Source organism: Pteropus alecto, unplaced genomic scaffold (genome assembly GCF_000325575.1).
Source record: "Pteropus alecto unplaced genomic scaffold, ASM32557v1 scaffold103, whole genome shotgun sequence".
NCBI classification, from domain to species: Eukaryota; Metazoa; Chordata; class Mammalia; order Chiroptera; family Pteropodidae; genus Pteropus; species Pteropus alecto.
The window spans coordinates 836,585-849,392 of record NW_006436288.1 but is presented as its reverse complement, the minus strand read 5'-3'; the positions used below and the strand labels follow the sequence as shown (position 1 = coordinate 849,392).

At 38.4% G+C, this 12,808-nt stretch overlaps 1 protein-coding gene across 8 annotated transcripts in view; it reads left to right on the top strand.

The window, feature by feature from the left end:
* The first annotated feature begins 3,796 nt into the window (after nucleotides 1-3,796).
* GPR19 (G protein-coupled receptor 19) overlaps nucleotides 3,797-12,808 on the top strand; it is a 20,603-nt gene continuing 11,591 nt past the window's right edge. For 2 of the 8 annotated variants that reach the window (XM_015589972.2, XM_015589967.2), the window contains exons 1-2: nucleotides 3,797-3,953; nucleotides 4,635-4,687. The gene's annotated coding sequence lies outside the window, so the exon portion shown is untranslated. The other 6 variants (XM_015589966.2, XM_015589970.2, XM_015589965.2 and 3 more) reach the window with 6 other exon arrangements.

Here is a 12,808-nt window from a genome sequence, read left to right as displayed (position 1 = left end):
TCATATGCAATTGGGGAAATAACATCAACATAATTCAGAAATTATATTTGTTCATTATTTTTCCCAGCACACACATTTTAAGCAACCACTATTAAATAGAAAACCTTAGCAATATAAAGACCATAAGGAAAAAAAAATTCTTCAGAAATGCCTTCTTTTAATGCAAATAGAGGCTTGTTGAAGCTTTTCACAATATTATATGGTGAAGATGCAATGTAAATGAAGGTGTGAAATAATTTCTTCGTGTGTGTGTGTGTGTGTGTGTGTGTGTGTGTGTGTGTGTGTGTGTGTTGGGCTGATTAACCAAGAAAGCTAAATCCTGGATCAGATTTTTAATTTCGATGAAATTGCTTTTAATTAGAACCCTCAAGGATCTATATGTCCAAGGAGGAAGCACATACACAGGGTTAAAGCAGTGCTGTCCAATAGAAATAATAATAATATAATACCCAATTTAAAGTTTTCTAGGAGCCACATTTTTTAAAAGTAAAAGTTAAAAAAACAAACAGGTGAAATGCTATTTCAACATGTAATCAATAGAAAAACTATTAATGAGATACTTTATATTTTTCTCGGGCTAAGTCTTTGAAATCTGGTGTATATTTTACACTTACAGCACATCTCAATTTGTATTAGCACATTTAAATGTTCGATAGCCTCACATGGCTAATGCTTACCATATTGGACAGTGTAGCTCTAAAGAATGACTGTGATGTTGAGTAGAAATGCCAGTGCAGTTTTAATTATGTTACTATTTTTATTAGCACAGTAGCTTTTAGAGTTTTCAAGTAACAAAGTTGCATAGGTTTTGAGCGATCTGCTCCTAACCTTTTATTTCCCATAAGTGCTGTTATTCTCAGCGCACCATTTTAAAGAACATACATGTTTTCCCTGTACGTACTTTCCTAGCCTTCCTGGAAGCTTGGGGTAGTCAAATAATATAGTTTTAATCGATGAGATGTAAAGGGAAGTCTGTTAAGTCAAAAGGGAATGATTTTAGGCCCTGATAAGGAGAGAGAGGTCACAAGGAGAAAGGCTTTTTTGTTGTTGTTAATTCACTTATACCTCTTCCTTTTTGTTTGGAACATTTCATATGAGAACATTATGTTTGGAGCTATGGCAGCATTCTCATGACTATGACAGAAGACTCTTTAATATGTTGAGGATGTCAGAACAGAAAGGCATCTTTCCTGATCAGAGATATAAGTGAAATGAAGAAACCACCCATACGAATATGGGCATTGGAGGGAGGTGGGGGGGATGAAGTTCCTTAGCACAAGGAAGAGTGCTTCATCAAAGAAGATGTCCTCCTCAATGGGCATTACCTAATGTTTACAACCAAAGTTCACCCCTTTTTCTCTCATTTCCACCCCTCTCCAGCTTCCTTCCTGAGGATTCCCGTCTACCTATTGAAGCGTTCTTTGTGTGTATGTGTGTGAATAACAAGAGTGCTGGAATTATTCCCAACACTCAAGAGTGCAGAGCTAGAAGGAGCAGCAAAATTTCTTTGAAGTCCCTTGTTCATTACTAAAGGATTCATGCACAAACACTGCAAATAGGCCTTAATACATGTTTCTTTTTAAAAATAAAATTATCTATTATCTAGTCTAAAAGGTTATCTATCATGAAAAAAGGTTACTATCATTCACTTAATAAGATTATGTTTATTCAACCAATTTTAGGTAGTTGGGAACGCATATCAGATTTATGTTCAGCAATTTCTCTTATCTCGGGGTCAGAATAATTCAAGAACCCAGGCTCATATAAATATGTGCATACGGATGACAGCATTTTTTAACTGCTTTACAATGTCAGATTAATTATGGGAGCACGTGCCCAAATGCTGCTACATAAATGGCAAGGATAACTTTTTCAGCTGATTGTGGAAATTTTGGTAAGATTATTTCCCAAGTCATATGACCGACTGAATGGGAAACCAATACATTAGAGAGTTTATTTTACTTATCAAAGGATTTTTTTTTCAGTAAACAGATGAAGTTTTATTTGACCATTACTAGTCTTACACTATCATTTTCATCACATTTATCACAATCTTCTCTAAGGATTCAGTTATGAACTCTTCATCCAATTCCTATATTTAATTTTCATTAGACTCATCTCTTCATGTGCAACAAAAGTACTCAAGCTTGTTTTACAGTTGTTGTCTTGACAAAGTAAGCCATTTTTATGTTGGTCTTAATCATTAAGGTGAATAAGGAATCAACTCACCTTAAATGTACCTAATCTGTATAAACCCTAAGACCAGTCATGAAGCAAATGTCAATTCAACCCTGGCTTAGAAAAACTGGTTACAGTAGCCTTACCGCAACCAAATGCATGTACCTCTAGAAAATGAAGCAAGCAAAGTCACTTCTGACTTTGGTACAAATTTGCCTTAAAAGGTAAATATCCAAATTGCTAGATTTAATTTTACTGTCATATCCTATTGTGTATAAGAAAAATCCAAAGGCTAATTTTTTTAGATGAAGCATCTATGAATGATGCTAGAAGTTCCCACAGCCTTCAAAGTTTGGCCCCAACTCACATGTCTATACATTTTCTTTACTTTTCATGTCATGCTACCTAAACACCTCACTTTTATAAAGTCTTCGAATTTTTCATTTAAAACATGACAAATAGAATCCAATAAAATTGCCAAATTGTTAATTTCCTCGTTTTTATCTAAGATCCAGGTTTGGCTGAATCCACCAATTATTTAAGGTTTTCTGAGCACCATTAAAAATGAAAAATTCTTCATTAAAATTAAAAATTGCGTCATTAAAAATTCTTCCACTTTTTAAAAAGCCAGTTTGCCTTTTTTATTTTCAAACGGATTCAGTCATATCCATGACATGAAGTTTCACCTTATCTTCTCATCTTGTAAGTAAATAGCCTTCTAAGCCAGCTGAAACTGTCTTTGAAGGGAACTTAAAACCATTTTTTAAAAATATGCTTGTTGGTTTGTGCTTTTTCTGGCTATTGCTTCTAGAGTCATTTCTCTTTTTAGTTTCAAAATTTGCATGGTTGCCTTTTTGACTTAGTCTTAGTCATGCAAGTATTGCTCGAGGTTGGCCTCAGGTTTAAGCATATTTGTATCTTTACCATAACAGAGTCCATATTTTAAATAGGTACCTAAATACTACCTATGCTTTTGGGTTTACGGTCGCTGCTAATCAATCACTCCTTAGTTTTAGTTAAAGTGCTATCATCTTTGTTAAGTTCATTATCAAGATAGATATTCCTCGAAACGCAACGCTTTCCGAGTGTTTAGTATTCATTACCGTTTCGTATTTTCACTGGCTTCAGACTTACACTGAAACTGTCCTGTTCTTACTCCCCAAACTGAGTATGATTTTCATTACAAATTACACATCAAGACAGTAAACGCCGGCGATCTGAAAACAGGAGAGCCGCCCGAGTTAGTAAACAAACTTCTGCGCAGGCGCAACGGCAGCTGGAGGTTAAAGTGGTCGGTAGCCAATGGGATTTTTCGTATAGGTGAGACGTGCCAAAACAAAACGCTGCGTCCAAAGGTGATAAACTGGTTAGCTTTACCTATTTTAACATATATCTGGATTTTGTCTCCGAAGAACCTGTGCGGCCTTCAGGGCCTTGCAGGGAAATCCTCCATAGAATTCCTTGGGCCCAGAGAGCTGCCGTTAGTGTGTCGGCTAGATATACTAGCCTCATTTATTCTCGCCGCCGACTCCTGATTTTTTATTCGACTGCAGCACTAGTGCATCTGCGCTCCATTAAAAAAAAAAAGCCTCAACGCCACACACACAAATCCATTTTCACTCTCCGGCTTCCCAAAACAACGCGAGATCTGCCTGCGCGAAGAGTGGATCCCCCAAATCTACGTTTGCGCCTGCGTCGAACGAATCGTTTTAGCGCGAAAAAATTTCAAAACTTTCTGCCTGATTATAGCCAACGAAATTTGGTCCTCGAGAAAGGTGGGTCACGATGATCTGACAGATTCAAGCACAAAATAGTACATTCTTCGAGATTTTGCAGTCACAACTCCACATGCCTGTATGGTCGTCCCTTCTCTCCGTTATTATATATTGGCTGTGAACTCTATGAGAGGAGGAAGTTACAGCGAAGCTGGTAGTGAAGGAGTGGGCGTGGCAGAGCCGATCAAGGTTTGAAAATAAGGATGATGAGTTTTATGTATTTGGAAAGATAACTGGAAGCGACAAAGGAATAAATCTGAGGGATCAATATTTTAAAAAATATATATATTTTTAATGGAGACCAGGACATGATGTGAGTGTGAACTAAGAATGCGGTGGAAAGGAGATGGGAAAATTTGAGAGGTAAATTAAGGCAGTTACTACACACCACACCCGCGAGGTGAGACTAGGAAGATCTGTTTGTTGGCAGTAGAGGAAGTTTCCCTAAAACAGTGTGAACCTATGCATGTTTGTAAACAAAAGCAGAAATGCCACACATTTAGTCCTTGATGTGTAAGGTGAAAAGTGAGACGTCCCTAAGTGAGTGGAACAAGGAGGATTCTAGAAGCCATAGTCCTGAGTAAGGGCTAAATTGGGATCAGGAAAAACAGTTAAGGTAACGGGAGCCAAGAATTTGGGAACTGTCTTGAGAGTGACTAATCTGACCTCTTTCTCTCTCAGGATACATGGGACACCTGCATGAGCATTGGATTTTGTCCTGCAACATCTTAAAGGTACCACCCAACGCCTGAAGTGTTCTCTCCCAATGAAACCCCTAGTCCTTACCACCTCCCACCAACCCCATACCTCAGCCAGAATGAAATGTAGATTTCGTGGAATGAAATGGTGGAATTTAGCTACCAAGTTAGATGTGCCACTGGCACATTACAAAAGTACGTACTTCCAGCCTTTAGCCTCCCAGTTCACTAGGTATTAGAATCCATCTCAATATTGTCAGCAGTCTTATGCAGTTTAGCCAGTATATTTTGATCCTTTTTCTACTGTCTGGATTTCAAGGCAGAGGATGCTGATGGAGCACACAATTTTACTAGACCAGCAAAAGAATGGCTTGCAGGTAAGCAATATAGCTTCATCTGTAAGAAAAACTAAATATAGAAAGCCACAGGATTTAAGCTAGCAGGTACAGAATGGAAGCACTTCAATAAAGAGCCAGATATGGTAGTCCCATATCAAAAAGTTCTTCCCGAAGTTCTTCATTTTGGCAGCCTAAAGTATAACCTAGTAGCTGGGCTATATACACACACACACACACACACACACACACACACACACACATATATATATATGTATATATATATATATGGAGTTCATGGGAAAACGTTGCAGGAAAAATCCTTGGATGCAATAGGATTTCTAGATTAAAGCCTGGGTGTCTTGTTTTAGGGTTGGGAGTCATCTAGCTGTAAGAGATATGGCGTTCAAGCATGGTGTCACAGAGAGTGTGTGGAATTGGGAATTAGTCCTGGAATTTATCTCTTGGGTCTGCCAGTCACTCTCAGTGACTTCTCTGAGTCTAAGTTTCCCTATTTATACAATAAGGATAATAATGCCTACCTCATAGGATGATTGTAAAGATGAAAAAAGGTACTGTTGAAAAGACTGCATGAGTTACTAGCATAGAACTTTGTATATAGCATATGATCAACAAATGAGAGTTTCTTCTCTGAGCCTCCCACCACATTTATGCATGCCATCTACTCATCAAATTGGATGCTCTATTTAACATAGGTCCATCTTTATTTAGTGAGCCTTAAGGTAGGTTCTCTACCTTGCCTTCATATTAGAATCACCTGGACAGCTTTAAAAAATTCTCATGCAAAGGCGGTACCCTAGACCAATTAAAGCAGAATCTCTAGGAGTGGAGCCTGGACATCAGTATTTTTTAAAGCTCTTCATTTTTGCTAATGAGGTTGAGAACCACTGCTTTAAGAGTTCCCTCTAGCAGGAGGAGAGAAGAAATTAGACCTGTGGTTTAAGACCACCTGATCTGGATAGCTATATATTTGAAAAGTATCTGGAAAAATAAAACCTAGAGCTTGACATGGCCAGATGAGTAGGGCATAATGAGCTGTATTCAGGGAAAAGGCCACTATGATAAGAAGGTGATAAGCAACCTGATTGGGGAAAGGTTGGTGATGAGATCATTAATGTAGGTCCCAGGACTATACCGAATTTGCTGCAGAAGAGGAATTCAAGTCTCCCAGGCTGGTCTTTGATCTAGCAAAGGCAATGCAAATGGTGATGTCTTTAATGCTTTACCCTGTGGTGAATCTTGGGTCATCAGCAGGGCTAATACAATAGAGGGATGAGGTGAACTTTACGACCTGCTCTTTACCACTGGTTGGGGAGGGGCATCAAAGCATCACTGAAGTGTGTGCATGTGGATGTTTTTCCCCAGTGGGAGGGTTCACATAGGAAAGAATGTACAGCAGGCCATTGATAATGAAGCCTCTTCCCGTAGCCTGTCAGGATTGACGTAGCTGCTCTGACTACCCAAATGGTTTCATTGCTACTAACAGATGAAAAATTTAAGGTTCAAGCCTGTTTTTGTAGCCTTTCAATGAATAAAGAATCCCTTGAAATAGGAGGATGGCATGTCCGGGTCAGGAATTTGAGCTTGTTAGAGGTAAGTTACTTTCTAGTAGGATAACTCTGGTTTCTAGGAATATAAGTTATTCAGAAACCACCTACTACTTCAGTCATTGGATGTCAAGACCCAAATGTAGCAGTACTGGTCAGGAATATCTTTTGCCACATAAGGTAACCTATCTAATTGGATCCCTTTTCTTGAGAAAACATTAGTTTGTCTAACAAGAGAATTGGTGAAATGGCTAAATGTGTTCTCCTATGTAAGGAGACAAGGGATTCAGAGACTGTAGAGGTCAATAACTGGAAGTTCTGAAGTGGGTGAATAGCAGATAATGCAGAAATGAAGAGTGGAGTGGGATAGAAGGATAGGAGACTCAAGTGATGAGGAAAACAGGTTGAAAGTTAGAAATAGAAAAATCACAAGTGGTAACACTTTAGTTAAGCTATTGTAAATGTATGTTAAAATAGGAGGGCTGCCTGAGATCCTACAACAAGATACCAGAGACTGACCACTCTGTAGGACTTTTGCAAAATGTGCGAGGGTGAAAACAGGTTAGACTGCTCTTAAACTCTCACCCATATCAAGGGCATAAAAGAGTCAAGAGGAAGACTCTAAAGGAGTTTTGAAGAGGATATTTAAATGAAGTTATTGGAGTGCTGTTAGACAAACAAATCAGGGAACGAGCTAAGTGGCCACACTCCCTAAATTAAGCTTTCCTATCTACAGCAAGCACAAACTGAGTGGAGGGAGAAAACCCTTAAATTTAAGTCAGGTGACAGGTTTTGACTACTGTACAGGACTGAATAATTTATTTACTAACTTCTCTTAATAAAAGCGACCAGAAAAAGGAATAGGACTGCCCAAGTTTTCATTCAGGGTTGGGAGAAGAACAAACAGAGTGATTCCACAGGACAGTGGAAAATAAAAATTAAGTTGCTTTAAGTTAGTCCCAAATGTCATGCTTGTTCAGTGTGCTAGAACACTGTTGTTGACACCTGCCTTGTTTTTTAGATCCTAGAGGTGTGAAGATGAATTGGTTGACACTTCTCCCTACAAGAATCTAGAAGGGGTAACGTACAAATCCTTTTGGATTTGGTGAGAGAGAGGGTATCCCCTGGCTTCATTCTGGACCTGTGTGCACTGTCAGGTTTCTGGCACAGTATTCTTTATCAATCTACTATCTGCGGAACCTGTTGACCTTTGATGCTGAAGCCTGCAGCTGGTGAATTCATGGCCTATTTTTGGCTTCAGGCAAATCTCCCAGGGAGTATGGGCCACCTCCTCTTGCTGACTCAGCTTTCCCTTGACCCCTGCTATGGAGTGACCTCACTTGGCCATGGGAAGCCCACTGGCTGTTAATTCAGCATCCATGCTTCAAGGGAACAAGGAGGGCTTAGGATACTTGCTCTGTCTCTGTCTGACCATGCTGTTTGGGACTTGCCACTGGCCTGAACAGCCATGGAAAGCGCAGGGAATGAGATATGAGGGGCCTGGACAGTGGTCCCAAAAAGGGAGCAATGGCAGAGATCCTTTGCCCTGAGTGTTCCTCTCAACATGAGGTAACTCATTGTGGTATACAGGATAAGGACCCCCTGATGATGTTCATATCCTAATGTGAATGTGTTACCTTATAGGGCAAAGAGACTTTTGTGGTTGGGATTAAGTTAAGGCCCTTGAGAGGGGAGATTAACCTGGATTATCTGGGTGGGCCCAGTCTAATGACATGGGTCCTTAAAAGGAGCTTTCCAGTCTGAGGTCAATCAGAGGGACATATGACTATGGAATAATGGTTAGAGGGATACAAAGTTAGTTTCAAAGATGGTTAAGGGGACTATGAACCAAGGAATGTGGGTGGCTGGAAAAGACAAGGAAATAGATTCTCTCTATAGCCTTCAGAAACAAACACAGCCCTGCAATCACCATGATTTTAACCAAGTAAAACCCATGTTGGACTTCTAACCTACAGAACTGTAAAACAACACATTTGTGTTGTTGTAAGCCTCTATGTTTGTGGTAACTTATTACAGCTACAATAGAAAATGAATACATTCATATCTAACTTTGGCCTAAAGAGAAGGCAAGCCCAGTGACTGACTGTTCTTTCTCTCTCTCTCTGTCTGTCTCTCTCTCTCTCTGTCACTAAACTCGAAATTCAGAGAAGGACATACTCTTAAGTTTCCATGTGACATGTTCTTCTTCTTCAATAAAGCCATATTTATTTCTTTTTCATTTTCATCCAGACAAAAAAGTTGAAAGTACAAGAAACACCCCTACACTCTTCTCCTAGATCCACCAATTATTAATGTTTTGTCATATTTTTCTTTCTGTATATGTGCATACATATTTTTTGTTGTTGAACCATTCACCTTGATATGTATCCTTAAATACTTCAGCATCTCCTAGAATAAGGAAGTTCTCCTAATAACTACAATTCTTTTCTCACACCTAATATAAATAAAAATCCTATGATACCATCTGATATCCAATGCACAATGCTGATTTGCCCAGTTCTCCAAAAATATTTGATGGCTATTTTATAACAACTCTCCCTCCCTCCCCAATTGCATCTCATCAGATTACATGTTTTGAAATTGGTGTGTTTAGTCTTATCTATAAGAGTACATCTTTCAAACAGCACACCTTTTTATATTTCATGACATTTACTTTTTGATAAATCCAGACCAGTACTCTTGTAGAATATTCTGTATTCACTATTTGGCCGATTATTTTTCTCATGATATAACTTGCTTCTTTAACCTTTGTCCTTTTTTTTTCACTAGACATTATGCATAGAGGTTTGATTAGATTCAGGTTACACATTTTTAGAAAGAATACCTCATCAGTAATATTGGGTAGATCACATTGCTTCATATTAGGCATAAAATTTGAGGTTATTCCACTACTAGTGATATTAATTTGGTCACTTGTTTAAGATAGTGACCTACCCACCCAGTCTCACCATTGAAAAAGGACAGATTTCCCATTGCAGTTTGTAGACCTACAAATAACCTGTCCCGACAATTTGTCATCTGATGGCTTGAATACTTTTGTGGTGTTTGTCTGAATGAGTTATTTTATTGGGGGCTGTAAAAATAGCATTCTAACTATTCTACATTTATTTGCTGACATTCTTCTGTAAAAGGAGCTTTCTTCTAAGAAAATTATTTCAATGAATCTCTCAATGGACAGTTGGGATAGTGATTTGCTTTCAATTTTGTTTAAAGCATTTGGAAAGCTCCTGACTTTTTAAAGGATTTGTTGGCCAATTATTGGAGCTATTCACTAATATCTCTATAGCATTGCCAATATTTCCTGTTTTTTGTTGTTGTTGTTGTTATTGTTGTTTTTTGCAGGGGTTTTACCAGGAGCTTTTTAAATCTAGGCAGTGCATCATTGTAGATTTGAGATAAAGATGGGTTTGAGGTTCACCATTCTATGGTAAAATGGAAGAAAAACTACTGGGTGGGAACCAAGAACCAGCATGACAACTGGATTACACCAGTTCTCTGGAAGATCAGTTTTGGAAAGCATACTTGAAGAAGTTGAGGATCTAGAAATTAGTTCCCATAAAACTGTATGCTCTGGGAAAGTTTTTGCCTGTCCCAGTCTGAAGACCTGCTCTACAGGACAGAACACTGAGCAGTCTTGTACCTTTGGTTGATGACAAGGAAAGGCTGAAATAAAGGAATTTTGAGAATGGCTTTCAAAACAATAGCCTGGATTTCAAGCTTAGTACCTTGATGCACACTCTTATTTTGAATTTCAGAAGCTGAATAGTCCTTTCTTTTCTTTCCTTTTCTAAGTTCTGAACAGCGCACCACACTTTCTGTCCCTAAGGCAACTGATTCCCCAGGCAAAGGAGAAAAAAAATCACATAAATCACTTTCAAAATACTACCTCAGCCACACAAGTATTGTGGGGGTTTATAGGTTCAGATGGAAAACAACTGTCTCTTTATCTTCCAAGTGGCTAGGAATAAGTTTAGTGATTACAAATTTAATTTTTTTAAACAGAATTATTATGTTACACAACATGTTTTATAGTAATTCTTAATAATTTTCTGGATTATGAGTCCTTTGAAAATTATTATTTTATAATTAAGCTATGATGTACACATGTAATCACCCTAAAAGGAATGAATAACTTGGCTCTTTTTTTTGGTCTCAAATAATTTAAAGCAATCTTTTTGATTTCTTTTAGCGAATCACTTTACGTTAAATTGACAAGTTATTTTAGTCTAGTCCATTATTCACGATGCAGAATAATATAGTATAGTGTGCCTGATCTGGAATCAGATTAAATAGTTTCAAATCCAGCTCCCACACTAAATGGCTGTGCAGATTGGGGCATATTACTTATCCTCTTTAAGCCTTAGTTTCCTCCATCTGCAAAACAGGAATGTTAATAGTACCTGTCTCATGGTTTGATAGTATTAAATGATATCATGTACTAAATACCTGGCACATGTTAAATATTAGCTGTTTTTGTTGTTCTTATTAACTAAGAAGAGAGATGATATCTAAGTTACCAGCTTGCTGGTTCTCTAAGAATTTCCTCAAATGCATATCCAGTTTTCCCAATAAATGAATTTTCTGAAAATGGCAAGTATTAGGATTAATAGAAGTGAATTTCTCTGCGAGCCTCATATAGAAAAACTAGAATTAACCTGACTCCTCTCCTAAAATAAGCTGTGGATGTTAAGCTAGGAAGGAGTTTCAATTTCTTGAAGTTATACTCCAGCTCTCTTGTGCTACCTCTTTTCTTAGAGTTTGCATTTCTGTACATTGCAAGTCGGCATTTCTTCCACCAAACATAAATATTCAGAATTGCCATAGTTAGGATTCTGAGTTAGAAATAATCAGTTATATGCTGGCCTTATAAGACAAATATATAGCTAGTTTAAATTCCTGATTTGGGGTAGTCCAAACTCTATTCAAGGAATTGATCTTAATAATCAAATTTATTTTTATTTAAAATAATTTAGCAATTCACATTAAAAATATTTATCTTTTCTCCTGTAAAATTCTCACATTGTTCCTAGTGTCAGCCATCAGGTATGTTTCTAAAGTCTCTCCCAATTAAGGCTGTAGTACTTAGATAAATAGCTTCACAACAGTCAGAAGCCCCAACCTGAGGAGAGATACGTTTCTCGTGTCCTCCCCAGCGCACTATGATCCCACTCCATTGTCATTCTATAAAGCTGGCATTTTCCTTCAGTTGCACCTACATAGACTTTTAAGGAAAGAAACAGTGGAGGATGGAGGGAGTTACCATTGCAGTGTCCCTGCTAATTCCTAGAATCTTTTCAAGATTCAGGGTCAGCAACAATTCAGTAAGGAAAGGGCTCATTAGGTAAGTTTGGCTCTGAAAATGCTAATTGAAAGTCTTCCTGAGCAATTTGGCCCTTTTCCCTGTGCCTTTCTGTAGTCAGCTGGGTCCCATGGTGACTGTTTCTGAAAGAAATCATCCCCTTCAGCAGTTACCTAGCACCATGGCAACCGGGACGTCAGCAAAGCAGGATAGATCCCCACACAAAACAGCTCCTACCAGGCTTGCTCCCTGCCTCTCTAATTCAACTCAGCCTGAGGCCTATGGATGGGGCTAAAGACATGCAGACATGCACACTCAAGAAATCCTATGTGTTTCTGTGGTTTTTCCCATGAGCATAGATAATGTGGGCATATAGTGAATTCTGCTGAGAACTGCCCCAAAACAGAAAATAAAAGGTGAGGATAGGTGGTGGGATGGGTACAGGGAGGTAGGCATGGGATAGCCTTTGGATTTAATGATATATAAAAATTACATTCATATCCATAAGGTAACATTAAATTAATAGAAGGGGAAGCTGGAGCTCTAAACAAGGCCTTAGGGAAGTATTTTAAAAATATTTTTATTTACCTGAGAGTAAAATGGATAAAACATGGCTTTAATGAACACCGAAGGGAGTGTGATGCTGTCCGTGGTGCTGAATACTTCTTTGTCCCACTTGTGCCAAGGGGGCTTCGGAGCCTAGTTAGGGAGCTCCTTGCCATGTCAGGGTACTAATGATAAGAAAGAAGGAAAGGGGCTAAGGAGGAAGTTTCATTTCCCTCCCTACAAAGCATCCTGAATACCCAGGATAGAATATTCAGATGAAAAAAAAAGTGGAGAAGGCTGGCGGTTTGGATGGTTGAATCTTCCTCTTTTCATATGGAGATTTTTGGTCAGAGCCAATCAGGTCAGAGATTTCTGTTGCTTTGCTCCT